Genomic DNA, 15,839 nt, shown 5'->3' on the forward strand with positions numbered 1-15,839 from the left:
ATTTGGCAAACTGATACGTTCACATATCATCTCAAATAATAACTCTTCTATGACTTTATTGGGACTTTTAGATGAATTTTCTCTAATGCTTCCACCTTTTTGTTGTACCTCATACCTCAAATATCTCCTGCTGCATAAGAGCAAGAACTTTGCTTTTGCAGCACCCAGCACAATGGCCTTCACATAGTAGGCAATAATTGTTGAATAATACAAAATGTTAATTTAAATCTAATCATTTAACATTAATTTGGCCCTAAGTCATACATGTTTTCACATGGTTAATGGCATATTGGGAATTTTCCCGAATTCCCCAATTTCAGGATCCCATATACACTTTACAAAAAAGAGTACAGAAGGGTATCAAATGAAAACTGAAAGTCCATGTCTCTATATTATTAGTAACTTAACGCCAACAAATCAGTAACTTAAATGAACATTGATGTACACAATTTACCTAAAATACTTCAAGAAGACATAGATAATCATCTCAGAGATGAAAGTCAAAATGACAATAAGATACCATCTCACACCTGTCAGAATGGCTACCATCAACAAATCAACAAACAACAAATGCTGGCAAGGATGTGGAGAAAAAGGAACCCTCGTGCACTGCTGGTGGGAATGCAGACTGGTGCAGCCACTGTGGAAAACAGTATGGAGTTGCCTCAAAAAATTAAAAATGGAACTCCCATTTGACCCAGTAATCCCACTTTTAGGAATATATCCCAAGGACTCAGAAACACCAATCAGAAAGGACATATGCACCCCTATATTCATAACAGCACAATTTACAATAACTAAGATTTGGAAACAGCCTAAGTGCCCATCAGCAGATGAGTGGATTAAAAAACAGTGGTACATCTACACAATGGAATACTAAGCTGCTGTAAAAAAGAAAGAACTCACCAAAACCTGTTTGGCTCAGTGGATAGAGCATCGGCTTGTGGACTGAAAGGTCCCAGGTTCGATCCCGGTCAAGGGCATGTTCCTGGGTTGTGGGCACATCCCCAGTGGGAGATGTGCAGGAGGCAGCTGATCGATGTTTCTCTCTCATTGATGTTTCTAACTATCTCTCTCCCTTCCTCTCTGTAAAAAATCAATAAAATATATTTTAAAAAAAGAAAAAGAAAAGAAAGAACTCTTACTATTCACAACAGCATGGCTGGACATGGAAAGCATTATGCTAAGTGAAATAAGCCAATTGGAGAAAGTTAAATATCACATGATCTCACTCATGTGTGGAATATAATGAACAACATAAACTAATGAACAAAAATATATCCAGAGATAGAGAAGCATTGATAGAGAAGCATTGAACAGACCATCAAACCTCAAAGGGAAGGCAGGGGAGGGTGGGAAGGCAGGTAAGAGATCAACCAAAGGACGTATATGCAGGCATATAAGCATAACCAATGGACAGACACTGGGTGGAGGGGAGGAGAGCATGAGCTGGAGGGTGGGAATGGCCAAGAGGGATCATTGGGGTGGAGGGAGACATGTAATACTTGAAACAATAAAGAATTTTAAAAAATAAAAACAAAACTATGGTACATCTACACAATGGAATACTATGCCACTGTAAAAAAGAAGGGACTCTTACCATTTGCAACAGCATGGACGGACCTGGAGAGCATTATGCTAAGCAAAATAAGCAAGGCAGAGAAAGATAAATATCACATGATCTCACTCATTTGTGGAATATAATGAACAACATAAACTGATGAACAAAAATAGATCCAGAGACAGGAGCATTGAACAGACCATCCAACCTAAGAGGGAAGGCAGGGGAGGTGGGGGGCGAGGAGTAAAAGATCAACCAAAAGACTTGTATGCATGCATATGAACATAACCAATGGATACAGACAGTAGGGGGTGAGGGCATGTCCTGGGGGAGGGGGGCGGGAAGAGGTCAGTGGTGGGGGGGAGACTTATCTAATGCTTTAAACAATAAAGCATTTAAATAAGACATAGAAAATCTGAATATCTCTATATCTATTAAAGAAATTGAATTCATAACTGAAAACCTTCCAAACGGGTTCAGCCAACTTTCTCATTGTTGATCAAATATTTTAAAAAAAAATAATATAAATCCTATACAAACTCTCTAATAGAAGAGGAAAAAACACTTTTCAACCAAATTTTATGAGGCAATCATTACCTTGATACCAAAACCAGACAAAGATGTTAGAAAACTGTAGACCAATATATCCTCATGAGCAAAAATTCTTAACAAAATACCAACAAATCATAGCCAACAATGTGTAAAAAGAACAATACACTAAGACAAATTGGGATTTACTTCCTAAGAAGTTAAGGTTAGTTTAACATTAAAAACCCAATAATTATAACATACGGTATTAACAGTATAAAGAAAATGTATGTAATCATCCCAATGGAAGCATAAAAAATAACATGAAAAAATTCAGTATTTATGAAAGTAAAAACTCTCAGCAAACTAGGAAAAGAAGGGGATTCCTCAGTCTGGTGTAGGACATTTATGGAAAATCTACAGCTAACATCTTGCTTAATGGCTAAAGATTGAATGCTTTTCTGCTAATATCAAGAACAAATTGCCCTAATGCTTGGCAAAGAGTAAAGTTCAATAAAGGTTTGTTGAATGAATAAAAAATTTAAAAAATTTAAAAACACACACACAAATTGTCTTAGAGATCCTAGGCAATACAATAGGGAAAGAAAAAAATAAAAAGTGTACAGTTTGGAAATGAAGAAATTAAACTGCCTTGAAAAAAAAAAGAGAGAGAGAAAAAGAAAAACAAAAACTCTGCCTTGACTCGTGGATGACATCATTACATACATAGAAAATCATAAAGACAATTTGTTCTTTTCCAATCAAGAATTCACTGTACCTTGGCAGGAATTTACTTCTACCCACCACTGGGGGGTAGTAGCTACACAATTCAAAACTTCTGGGATGGAGAATAGATTAATTGCCCTAGAAATAAAGGTAATCATTTGTGACTTAACCAAGTTAAGCACCTTTTTTTGGAAATGATGGAGGCCTCATCCACCTCAAATCTCAATTGCCTCTACATATAATTTAAACCTAATAAATAAAAGTCATGGTTTTCTTTTTTTTCTTTTTCTTTAATAATTATTGTTGAAAGTATTACATATGCCCCTCCTTTTTCCCCCATTGAACCCCTCCAGCCCCCAACCCCAGGCCTTCACCACCCTATTGTCTGTGTCCATGGGTTATGCATATATGCATACAAGGTCTTTGGTTTATTATATCTCTCCCACCTACCCTCCCCCATCTTCCCTCCAAGAGTCCTCATTCTATTCCATGCTTCAGTGTCTCAGGATCCACTCAGTTCATCAGTTTATTTTGTTACTTAGATTCCACTTATGACTGAGCATGTGATACTTGTCTTTCTCTGACCAGCTTATTTCACTTAGCATGATACTCTCCAGGTCCCTCCAGTCATAGTTTTCTTTACTTATCTCCACATATAAGTCATATGTAGTATGTATATGAAACAGTAATAATACGAAATAGTAACATATTTCCCAGCTCTTCCTTCTTTTGTGTGCCCACACACAAAAAGTTATTTATCAAAGATTTTTAAATTCTGATTTACCTTTGCTCAGGGTACTGTTATTTATTATAAAATGGTACTTATCTACACAAATAAAAGAAAAACATGCAAATTGGTGTCACTCCGCTATGCCCGCCAGCCAATCAGAGCAACTATGCAAATTAACCCAACAAAGATGGCGATTAATTTGCATACACAGGCACAGAGCGAAGACTGAAGGCTCTGGCCAGAGTGAAGACTGAAGACTGAAGAGGCTTGGCTTCTCTGCTGCAGCTGGACCAAAGGCCTGGGTCCCAAGTGCCGGAGGAAAACCGGTGCCAGCAGCCAGGGGAAGGAAGGCCTGTTGCATGAAGATTCATGCAATAGGCCTCTAGTTAAAGTATAATTTCACTGAATACTGGGTTTGCTACAAATGCAGTGATAAAAATTGTAATGAGATTGAAGCATAGTTTACAGATTTTTCTTACTAAGAATGGGCCTTACTACCCTTGTAGTTGACATCTCATATTTTGCATGGCAGGTTTGAACCCTGGACTTATTAAATCATTTGTCTAAGGATAGTTGATGATGCAGTCAGAATTGGACTTATGACTTACAAACTATCATTCTTCACCTCACCACACTGTCTAACATACAAAGCACCCAAGATACTAGTTTAAAAATAGCACATTTATATAGTGTTGTATGCCCATCTATGTTTTTCATTTAATATAAGCCTTAAATATAGCTTCGTATCTATACAAAGATGGTGATTTTATAATTAAAAAATGGAAGCAATCTAAATATCCAGCTATCTGGAATTGATCAATTCCATAACATAAATAAATGGTACATCTATCAAGACAGTCTTGTGTGCCTGTTAAAAATTGAGGTTGATTTATATGTTCTGGTATGAAAAGGTACATTGATAAGTGAAAACCGCAAGGTACTGAGGAAAAAATATTAAGTCATTGGTATAAAGATGAATATAAAATATTTAGATGTGATAGGCACAAAATAGTTTTGAAACCATAGTCAAGACTTTTTTTTATTGATTGATTTGAGAGAGCGAGGAAGGGAGAAATACAGAGCATCAGAGAGAGAAAGAGAGAGAGTGATATCTACGTGTTGTTCCACTTATTTGTGCATTAATTGGTTGCTTCTTGCATGTGCCCTGACCGGAGATCAAACCCACAATCTTGGTGTATCAAAACAATGCTTTAACCAACTGAGCTACCAGGCCAGAGATATAGCCAAGAGTCTTAACAGAGGCTGTTACTTTGGGGAAAAGGGAAAGGAAAGAAGACGTTTTTATCTTATACACTTCTTTCTGTTACTCTTATAATTGTAGTAATAATTGCCCTGGCCAGTGTGGCTCCGTTGGTTGGAGTGTCATCTCATACACCAAAGTGTGGTGGGTTGAGATAATCTCGAGAACCAAGATGGCGGCATAGGTTAACGCCGGAGTTTGCTGCTTTGAACAACTACTTCAAAAGTGAAACTAAAGGACGGAACGGACATCACCCAGAACCACAGGAACGCTGGCTGAGTGGAAGTCCTACAACTAGGAGGAAAGAGAAACGCATACGGACACTCAGAGGAGGCGCAGTGCTGAAGTCAAATTCTGAGGTGCTGAGTGCGCGGCTGGCGGCGGAGAGCGCGGTTGCCGTTTTCAATCAGGAGGGAGTCGCAGACTCTGAGCTCCAGATACAGGCGAGTCTTTGGGGACCCAGACTCAAACGGGAGAAGCGGGACTGTCTGGCTTCGGTCAGAGCGAGTGCAGCTTTCTCCCCCAGCTTTGCAGCGGGTGCTGGGACTCAGAGAGGCAGAGCCCCTGGGGACAGGACTGAGAGCCGCCATAACTGCTCTCTCCGGCCCACCCTGTTGATCCTGTGCAACCCGCCCTGCCCAAGCCCTGCACAGAGGCATTTGCCGGATAGCCTCAGGCAAAGGCTAGATTAGCACCTCCCTAGAGGACAGAAGTTCTCTCACTGCTGACACAGCTGATTCTCATAGCCACTTGGCCTGGAGGTCAAACCCTCCCTGGTATTAGCTACAACAATCAAGGTTTAACTATAAGACTGCGAACAAAGACCACTAGGGGGTGCACCAAGGAAGCATAACAAAATGTGGAGACAAAGAAACAGGACAAAATTGTCAATGGAAGATATAGAGTTCAGAACCACACTTTTAAGGTCTCTCAAGAACTGTTTAGAAGCCGCCGATAAACTTAATGAGATCTACACGAAAACTAATGAGACCCTAGATGTTATATTGGGGAACCAACTAGAAATTAAGCATACACGGACTGAAATAACGAATATTATACAGACTCCCGACAGCAGACCAGAGGAGCGCAAGAATCAAGTCAATGATTTGAAATGCGAGGAAGCAAAAAACACCCAACCGGAAAAGCAAAATGAAAAAAGAATCCAAAAATGCGAGGATAGTGTAAGGAGCCTCTGGAACAGCTTCAAGCATACCAACATCAGAATTATAGGGGTGCCAGAAGATGAGAGAGAGCAAGATATTGAAAACCTATTTGAAGAAATAATCACAGAAAACTTCCCCCACCTGGTGAAAGAAATGGACTTACAGGTCCAAGAAGCGCGGAAAACCCCAAACAAAAGGAATCCAAAGAGGACCACACCAAGACACATCATAATTAAAATGCCAAGAGCAAAAGATAAAGAGAGAATCTTAAAAACAGCAAGAGAAAGAAACTCAGTTACCTACAAGGGAATACCCATACGACTGTCAGCTGATTTCTCAACAGAAACTTTGCAAGCCAGAAGGGAGTGGCAAGAAATATTCAAAGTGATGAATACCAAGAACCTACAACCAAGATTACTTTATCCAGCAAAGCTATCATTCAGAATTGAAGGTCAGATAAAGAGCTTCACAGATAAGGAAAAGCTAAAGGAGTTCATCACCACCAAACCAGGATTATATGAAATGCTGAAAGGTATCCTTTAAGAAGAGGAAGAGGAAGAAAAAGGTAAAGATACAAATTATGAACAACAAATACACATCTATCAACAAGTGAATCTAAGAATCAAGTGAACAAATAATCTGGTGATCATAATAGAATCAGGGACATAGAAAGGGAATGGACTGACTATTCTTGGGGGGGAAAGGGGTGTGGGAGATGCGGGAAGAGACTGGACAAAAATCGTGCACCTATGGATGAGGACAGTGGGTGGGGAGTGAGGGCGGAGGGTGGGGCGGGAACTGGGAGGAGGGGAGTTATGGGGGGGGAAAAAGAGGAACAAATGTAATAATCTGAACAATAAAGATTTAATTTAAAAAAAACAAACAAAAAAAAAAGTGTGGTGGGTTGAATTCCTGTTCAGGACATATGCCTGGTTTGCGGCTTCAATCCCCTGTGTGCAGGAAGCAACCAATGAGGTTTCTCTCTCACATGGATATTTCTCTCTCTCCCTGTCTTCCTCTCTCTAAAGTCAATAATAATAATAATATTAATAACTTGTAAGAGTAAATCAATAACTATTGCCCTAGCCAGTTTGGATCAGAGGATAGATGGTCAGCCTGCAGACAAAAGGGTCCGGGTTCAATTCCAATCAAGGGCACATGCCCAGGTTGTGGGCTCGATCCCCAGTAGGGGGCATGCAGAGGTGGCCACAGCCCTTGCACGATTTTCATGCATCCGCCTCTAGTATGTAATAAAAGTATAGAAAAATGATTATCTCTGAGAAAAGAGGGAGATAAAAAATTGGGGGGGGGGAGGAGTATATCTTTTAAAAATACCTGAACTAAATATAGCAAAATATTAAGACCTAAAGTGTGGGTGCTGCCCGGCTGTGTGGCTAGGTGGTTGAGCATCGACCTATGAACCAAGAAGTCATGATTCAATTCCTAGTCATGGCTCATGCTGGGTTGCAGTTTCGATCCCTGGTGTGGGACTTGCAGGAGGCAGCCAATCAATGATTCTCTCTCTTCCTCCCTGAAATCAATAAAAATATTTTTTTAAAACACAAGAAAAAGGGCTGAAAATAAAGTTAATAATTTATCGTAACTACCTGATAAAGCCTCCACACTGGCTCTCAAAAGTACAGGGTTTGGAAAGCTTCCAGGTGGGCGAGCACACTCACACTGGGAGAGCGGTGCAACCCCAACTCCACACGGACAAAAGCTCTTGTGCTCAGGCCCCTGCCAGGTCTCACCCTCTGTATCTCTTCATCTGTATCCTTTATCATATCCCTTAATCTGGTAAAGGTAAGTGTTTCTCTGAGTTCTATGAGCCACTCTAGCAAATAATCAAATCCAAGGGAGATGAGGTCACGGGAAACTCTGCTTTGCAGCCAAGTCGGGCAGAACTTGTGAGTAACCTGGGGACCCACTAGCTGAGACTGGCATCTTAAGTTGGAGGCAGTCTTACGGGACTGAGCTCATGTAATGTGGTATCTGACACTATCTCCAGGTAGATAGTGTTAGAAATAAGTTAAATTGTGTGTAATGTAGCTGGTGTCACAGGATTTTTTGGTGTGTGTGTGTGGGAAACCCACACATTGGATTACCAGTATAAGAAGTGCTGTTAATTTGTGAAAGTAAAGGGGACACACTGGAGACGAAGAACTGGGTTTTTCCCTACAAAAGGGAAAAATGAGTGTGTTCTAACCCAATATGTTTTGCATATTCTTTTACATGCATACTACTAGACACGAAAAGGGGAAGAAAAGGCAAAAGTGACAAAATTTAAGAAGACATTTTCTAAATAATTCACAAATAGGATAGCTCACCTAAAATAACAATCAAAATGTACTCGAGCCCTAACCGGTTTGGCTCAGTGGATAGAGCATCGGCCTGCGGACTGAAGGGTCCCAGGTTCGATTCTGGTCAAGGGCATGTACCTTGGTTGCGGGCACATCCTCAGTGGGGAGTGTGCAGGAAGCAGCTGGTCGATGTTTCTCTCTCATCAATGTTTCTAGCTCTCTGTCCCTCTCCCTTCCTCTCTGTGAAAAATCAATAAAATATATTTTTTTAAAAATGTACTCGAAATTTTATCTAGACCTACAAAATTTATGAAAGCCATCTACCCCTCAATAGTTCTGAATCCTGTCCCCCGCCCCCCAAAAAAGTTCCTATGGTTTCCGATTAGATTAAATAAACAGAAAATGAAGCTTCATGCTCTAGTTTTCTTTCATTATTATGTAACTAACCTCACAAAAAGTGTTAATGAAGTTCAGTTTACTTCCCCTCTAGTCTCCCTTCCTTGGCTGTCCTGGATACAACTATAATAGACAACTAATATTATTAGAAGAAGCAAAGTTGGTTAAATGTTCTTTAAACAACTCAGATTTGAAATATGGCTGATTTATTCAAGATCTAAGCATAAGTGCATTGGATATCTGTTGTTATAAGTTCATCGGCTATTATGTTATACAGTTTCAGTTTTGTTATATTAGTTTCTGGGTGACTTTGTTCTTCAATGTGTGTTCCTACTTGGTTTTACTACATGTGCAAAATTAGGCAGTTATGCTGTAGGGAGCAGAGTACATTTAATCTGCATCCTTGAGGGACATGGGTTGGGATTTGATTAGACATAAAGGTTGTGACAACACTAGGAAGGGAACATACTGTAGATTATTTGCTACATGTCCAAGATGGGAGACTAGATTATTTTTTAAAATATGTTTTCGATTTTGAGAGAGAGAGAGAGAAAGAGAAAGAGAGAAACCTCGATGTGAGAGAGAAGCATCATTCGGTGGCTTCCTGTACACACCCCTACCAGGGATCGAACCCGCAACCTGGGTGTGTGCCCTGACTACGAATAAAACCAGTCACCTTTCAGTGCATGGGACTGAGAGGGTTAACTTGAAACGCAGGCAGACAGGGCAGAGGTCCAGTGGAAAACAAAGGCAGGTAGAACGTAAGCAGGGCAGATACAGCAGTTTGAGCAGCCTAATCACAGAAACCAACCAAGCAGAAATAATAAAATGTTTCTGGACTCAAAACTGAAGGCATGGGAAACCACGGGAGGGCCTGCAACAATAAGGTCTACTGACACAGAAACAGAGAGAGTTCAGCACAGGAACAGAGGGAGAACACATAGAAACAGGGGGAGTTCAGGTTCGTTGCTGGGCAAGAATAATTGAGGACTACAAAGCTTCAAAGGGGGGCGGGCAGCCCATTATTGGGGAGTTTGAATCTACTAGACGAGAGAGAGAGAGAGAGAGAGAGAGAGAGAGAGAGAGAGAGAGAGGAATCATTTAGTTTTTGGTTTCTGCAGAGGCAGAAAACTCTGGTGGGCTCCTATAGTAGAGATGCCAGATGTGGCCGGGGCAGCTGCTGGCAACTGTGGGCTCTAGCAGAACTAGTACTTTCAGTAGCAGCCACAGGCCTGTGAGTTCCTAGATTTCTGCTCAGCAGAACAAGAACCCCAGTCTCAAAGACAAGGACACACTTGCCCATTCTAGGTAACTTCTTTTTCTACTTTTTTCTTCCAATTTTATGGAAGCAGCCTCTTGTGTTTCAGCATAAGTCGGGCAGAACTTGTGGGTAACCTGGGGACCCACTAGCTGAGATTGGCATCTTAAGCTGGAGGCAGTCTTGTGGGCCTGAGCTCATGTAATGTGGTATCTGACACTATCTCCAGGTAGATAGTGTTAGAAATAAGTTAAATTGTGTGAAATGTAGCTGATGTCACAGAATTCCTGTGTTTGAATCTGCTTGTAATAAACTTTCCACTGGGGAAAAAAACACCTTGGCTCACCATTCTGGCTATCAGGATGACACTCAACTGAGCCACACCCGCCAGGGCAATGGAAGATTAGTTTTGATCTAATAGGTAAATGGAAGCCACATTAGTATTTGATATAATAATTGCTAACATTTATTGAAGGCAGGCACTGTTTTAAGTGCTTTGCATGTATTAATTTATTTATATTAACAATCCTATAGAGTAGGCACCACGAATATTTGATTTAGTCACTCCCCAGCCAGGAAGATAGAAATCATTGTAGATATTTCAAACAGGGTATTGAACACAAGGATTTGGGTAAAAAGTATTGAAAGGACTAGAGAAATAAATAAGGAGAAAATAATATAACCACAAGAGGCTGCTTCCATAAAACTGGAAGAAAAAAGTAGAAAAAGAAGTTACCTAGAATGGGCAAGTGTGTCCTTGTCTTTGAGACTGGGGTTCTTGTTCTGCTGAGCAGAAATCTAGGAACTCACAGGCCTGTGGCTGCTGCTGAAAGTACTAGTTCTGCTAGAGCCCACAGTTGCCAGCAGCTGCCCCGGCCACATCTGGCATCTCTACTATAGGAGCCCACCAGAGTTTTCTGCCTCTGCAGAAACCAAAAACTAAATGATTCCTCTCTTTCTCTCTCTCTCTCTCTCTCTCTCTCTCTCTCTCTCTCTCTCTCTCTCATAGTTTAACTCTTTCTTCTGTTTTATAGTTTTTTTTCTTTTACTTTTAAAATGGATTTGCAATCTCTCTGCACAAACTAGGTTCCAGAATCTAATTCAATGATTCTCTGTTCTCTTCACTTTTCAATAACACATGGCACATCCCTCTAGCAGAAACCCACTAGAGAGAAGGTCTAGGAAATGTTAGTGTGGGAAGGTGGGCATGAGCTTGAGTGCCAACAGATAATATTTGACACAATCCCCATTTTGCAGGTGAGAAAATAATAACACAGAGTTTGAATAACTTCTGCACAGTCACACAATTAGCAAGTGGCAGAGCTGGGATTATAACTCAGGCCTCTACTTGCCTTTCATTAATCCTTGGTATGTCCTGTTTACTCCAATTAAACCACTTTACTGTGTCATTCACTCATGTTGGGCTCACCTCCACCTTAGTATGTGCTCATGTTTTCCCCCTGCTTGAAATGCTTCTCTCAAGCCCTGATCCAATGAGAGAATTATAGATTGTTAGATGTGAAAGCAACCTTAAAATAGTTACTCCCAGGCAGTAAAATTGGAAATGAAATTTTTCACTCGTTTACCCTTTATACTTCTGTATTCCAATTAATCTATACTAATAAAAGTGTAATATGCTAATTAGGCCAGGTCGACCGGCCATCTTCTGGATGTCCGACTTCCTTCTGGACAAAGCCATGGGGGCCAAGGCAGAGGCAGTTAGGGGCAATCAGGATGGCAGGGGAGGGCAGTTAGGGGCAATCAGGCCCAGATTGCAAGAGGGATGTCCGACTGCCAGTTTAGGCCCAATCCCAAGGGGTCCCTGATTGGAGAGGGTGCAGGCTGGGCTGAAGGAAACACCCCCCCCTCCATGCACGAATTTCGTGCACCTGGCCACTAGTCTTTTTATAAGCATGTATTATTCTAGTAATTAGATGATAATAACAATAGAGATGATAGGAGATAGATAGATAGATAGATAGATATAGATAGATAGATAGATGATAGATAGATAGATAGATAGATAGATAGATAGATAGATAGATAGATAGATAGATAGATGATAGAACAATAAACTCAACTCTTGGCATGTTTTCTTGGGTCTTTCTGCCACAAAAATATTCTTCAGTGATTTGACTGCAAACAAAGGAGGAACAGATACTATTGTTTGGACAATAAGCTGATTAATATAGAAAGTCCTTAACACAGGCAAGAGTGTTCAAATACTTTTGATCCAAATAAACTTTATTTCATGTGCATATATGCAAAAGAATAATGTGGGTGAGAATTCCTTACAATGTATACTTAAAGCAGGAATCATTGCTCAAGGTCCTGCTTCAATCTTCTGGACTCTCCTGATGAGACACAGTCTAATTCCCCAAACTCCTGTCTATTCTCCAGTCCCTAAAGCACTCTCCCCCTACCTGCCTCTGACTATGCTCCCTGTAAACTCTCTAAATAGCTTGTCATCCTTTTTGCCTTTAGAGGTCCTATAGTTTTTTAAAACCTTATTTCTATGTATGTCCTCTTTAGAAGATACTTTTCGAAAGAGGACATACAGAAGGCCAAGAGACATATGAAAACATGCTCAAAGTCACTACTCATCCAAGAGATGCAACTCAAAATAACATTGAGATACCATCTCCCACCTGTCAGGATGGCTATCATCAACAAATCAACAAATGACAAGTGCTGGAGAGGATGCGGAGAAAAAGGAACCCTCGTGCACTGCTGGTAGGAATGTAGACTGGTATAGCCAATGTGAAGAAGAGTATGGGATTTCCTCAGAAAACTAAAAATGGAACTCCCATTTGACCCAGTGATCCCAGTTCTAGGAATATATCCCAAGAAACTAGAAACACCAATCAGAAAGGATGTATGCACTCCTATGTTCATAGCAGCACAATTTACAATAGCTAAGATTTGGAAACAGCCTAAGTTCGCATCAGCAGATGAGTGGATTAGAAAACTGTGGTACATCTAAACAATGAAATATTATGCTGCTGTAAAAAGGAAGGAACTCCTACCATTTGCAACAGCATGGATGGACCTAGAGAGCATTATGCTAAACAAAATAAGTCAGTCAGAGAAAGATAAATATCACATGATCTCACTCATCTGTGGATTATAATGAACAACATAAACTGATGAACAAAAACAGATCCAGAGATAGAGAAGCATCGATCAGACCGTCAAACCTCAGAGGGAAGGTAAGGGAGGGTGCGGGGAAGGGGGAGAGATCAACCAAAGGACTTGTATGCATGCATATAAGCATAACCAATGGACACAGACACTAGGGGGGTGAAGGCACAAGCGGGGGGTGGAGGGGCAATAGGGGGATAAGGACATATATGTAATGCATTAATCAATAAAGAAAAAAATGAAAATCACAAGACACAGTAAGAGGAGATAAAAAAAATCAATGGAAAAAATCCTCAGGTAAGGATTAACAATAAATTAATAAATAAATACATACATACATACATACATACCTTATTTCTACCTTATCTTATTTCTACCTTAAGACTTTCCTAGCTTGTCCCAGGCTAAATATACTGTTGCCTATTTAAATATACTTATGCTCTACTATTTTATTTCTACATTTATATTATTATAGCCTGAGTTGTATTACAATTTTTTTGTGTGTATGGGGCGCATATTTCTACTAGGTTGTGAATCTCAAGAAATAAGGACATAGTTTAATTTATCTGATTTTGGCATGGCACATTTCTTTACACATGTTAAGCATTTAAAAGATGTTATTCGAGAGAAAACCAAGATGGCGGCATAGGTAAACACCGGAGAATGCTGCCTTGCACAACCACTTCAAAAATACAACTAAAAGACGGAACGGACATCACCCAGAACCACAGGAAAGCTGGCTGAGGGGAAATTCTACAACTAGAAGGAAAGAGAAAAGCATACTGAGACTCAGAGGAGGCGCAGTACGGAAGTAAAATACTAAGGTGTGGAGGTGCGTGCGGAGCGGGCTGGCGGCTGAGGGCGCAGTTGTCATTTTCAATCAGGAGGGAGTCTCAGGTTCTGAGCTCCAGTTCCGGGCGAGTCTCTGGGGACCCAGACTCAAACGGGAGAAGCAGGACTGTCTGGCATCGGTCGGAACTCCAGGGCAGCTTTCTCTCCGAGGTATTTGCAGCAGTCGCTGGGACACTGAGAGGCAGAACCTCTGGGGACAGGACTGAGAGCAGCCATAACTGCTCCCTCAGCCTGCCCTGTTGATCCCCTGGGACCTGCACTGCCCAAGCCCTGCACAGAGGCATTTGCTGATTAGCCTCAGGCAAAGGCTAGATTAGCACCACCCTAGAGGACAGAAATTCTCCCACTGCAGACACAGCTGATTCTCACAGCCAGTTGGCCTGGAGGTCAAATCCCCCCCAGTGTTACCTACAACAATCAAGGCTTAACTACAACAAGACGGCGCACAAAGACCACTAGGGGGTGCACCAAGAAAGCATAAAAAATGCGGAGACAAAGAAACAGGACAGAAATGGAGGAAGGCAAAATGCTGGATATAGAGCTCAAAACCACACTTTTAAGGTCTCTCAAGAACTGTCCATGGATGGAACTGGAGAGCATTATGCTAAGTGAAATAAGCCAGTCAATAAAGGAAAAATACCACATGATCTCACTCATTCATGGACAATAGAGACCATTATAAACTTTTGAACAATAATAGATACAGAGGCAGAGCTGCCTCAAACAGATTGTCAAACTGCAGCGGGAAGGCCGGGGAGGGTTGGGGGGCAGGAGGTAGGGGGGTAAGAGATCAACTAAAGGACTTGTATGCATGCATATAAGCATAACCAATGGACATAAGACACTGGGTGATAGGGGAGGCTAGGGGACTGTCTAGGGCGGGGGGATAAAATGGATACATATGTAATACCCTTTGTAATACTTTAAGCAATAAAAAAAAAAAAAAGAACTGTCTAGAAGCCGCCGATAAATTTAGTAAGGCCCTCGAAAAGACTGGTGAGACTGCCGATAAATATAGTGAGATCCTCAAGAAATCTAATGAGACCCTCAATGTTGTGATAAAGGACCAACTAGAAATTAAACATACACTGACTGAAATAAAGAATATTATACAGACTCCCAACAGCAGACCAGAGGAGCGCAAGAATCAAGTCACAGATTTGAAATGCGAAGAAGCAAAAAACACCCAACCGGAAAAGCAAAACGAAAAAAGAATCCGAAAATACGAAGATAGTGTAAGGAGCCTCTGGGACAGCTTCAAGCATACCAACATCCGAATTATAAGGGTGCCAGAAGATGAGAGAGACCAAGATATTGAAAACCTATTTGAAGAAATAATCACAGAAAACTTCCCCTTCCTGGTAAAAGAAATAGACTTATAAGTCCAGGAAGCGCAGAGAACCCCAAACAAAAGGAATCCAAAGAGGACCACACCAAGACACATCATAATGAAAATGCCAAGAGCAAAAGACAAAGAGAGACTCTTAAAAGCAGCAAGAGAAAGAAACTCAGTTACCTACAAGGGAATACCCATACGACTGTCAGCTGATTTCTCAACAGAAACTTTGCAGGCCAGAAGGGAGTGGCAAGAAATATTTAAAGTGATGAATACCAAGAACCTACAACCAAGATTGCTTTATCCAGCAGAGCTATCATTCAGAATTGAAGGTCAGATAAAGAGCTTCACAGATAAGGAAAAGCTAAAGGAGTTCATCACCACCAAACCAGTATTATATGAAATGCTGAAAGGTGTCCTTTAAGAAGAGGAAGAAGAAGAAAAAGGTAAAGATACAAATTATGAACAACAAATACACATCTATCAACAAGTGAATCTAAGAATTAAGTGAATAAATAATCTGATGAACAGAATGAACTGGTGATTATAATAGAATCAGGGACATAGAAAGGGAATGGACTGACTAT

Source organism: Myotis daubentonii, chromosome 2 (genome assembly GCF_963259705.1).
Source record: "Myotis daubentonii chromosome 2, mMyoDau2.1, whole genome shotgun sequence".
Classification (NCBI taxonomy): domain Eukaryota; kingdom Metazoa; phylum Chordata; class Mammalia; order Chiroptera; family Vespertilionidae; genus Myotis; species Myotis daubentonii.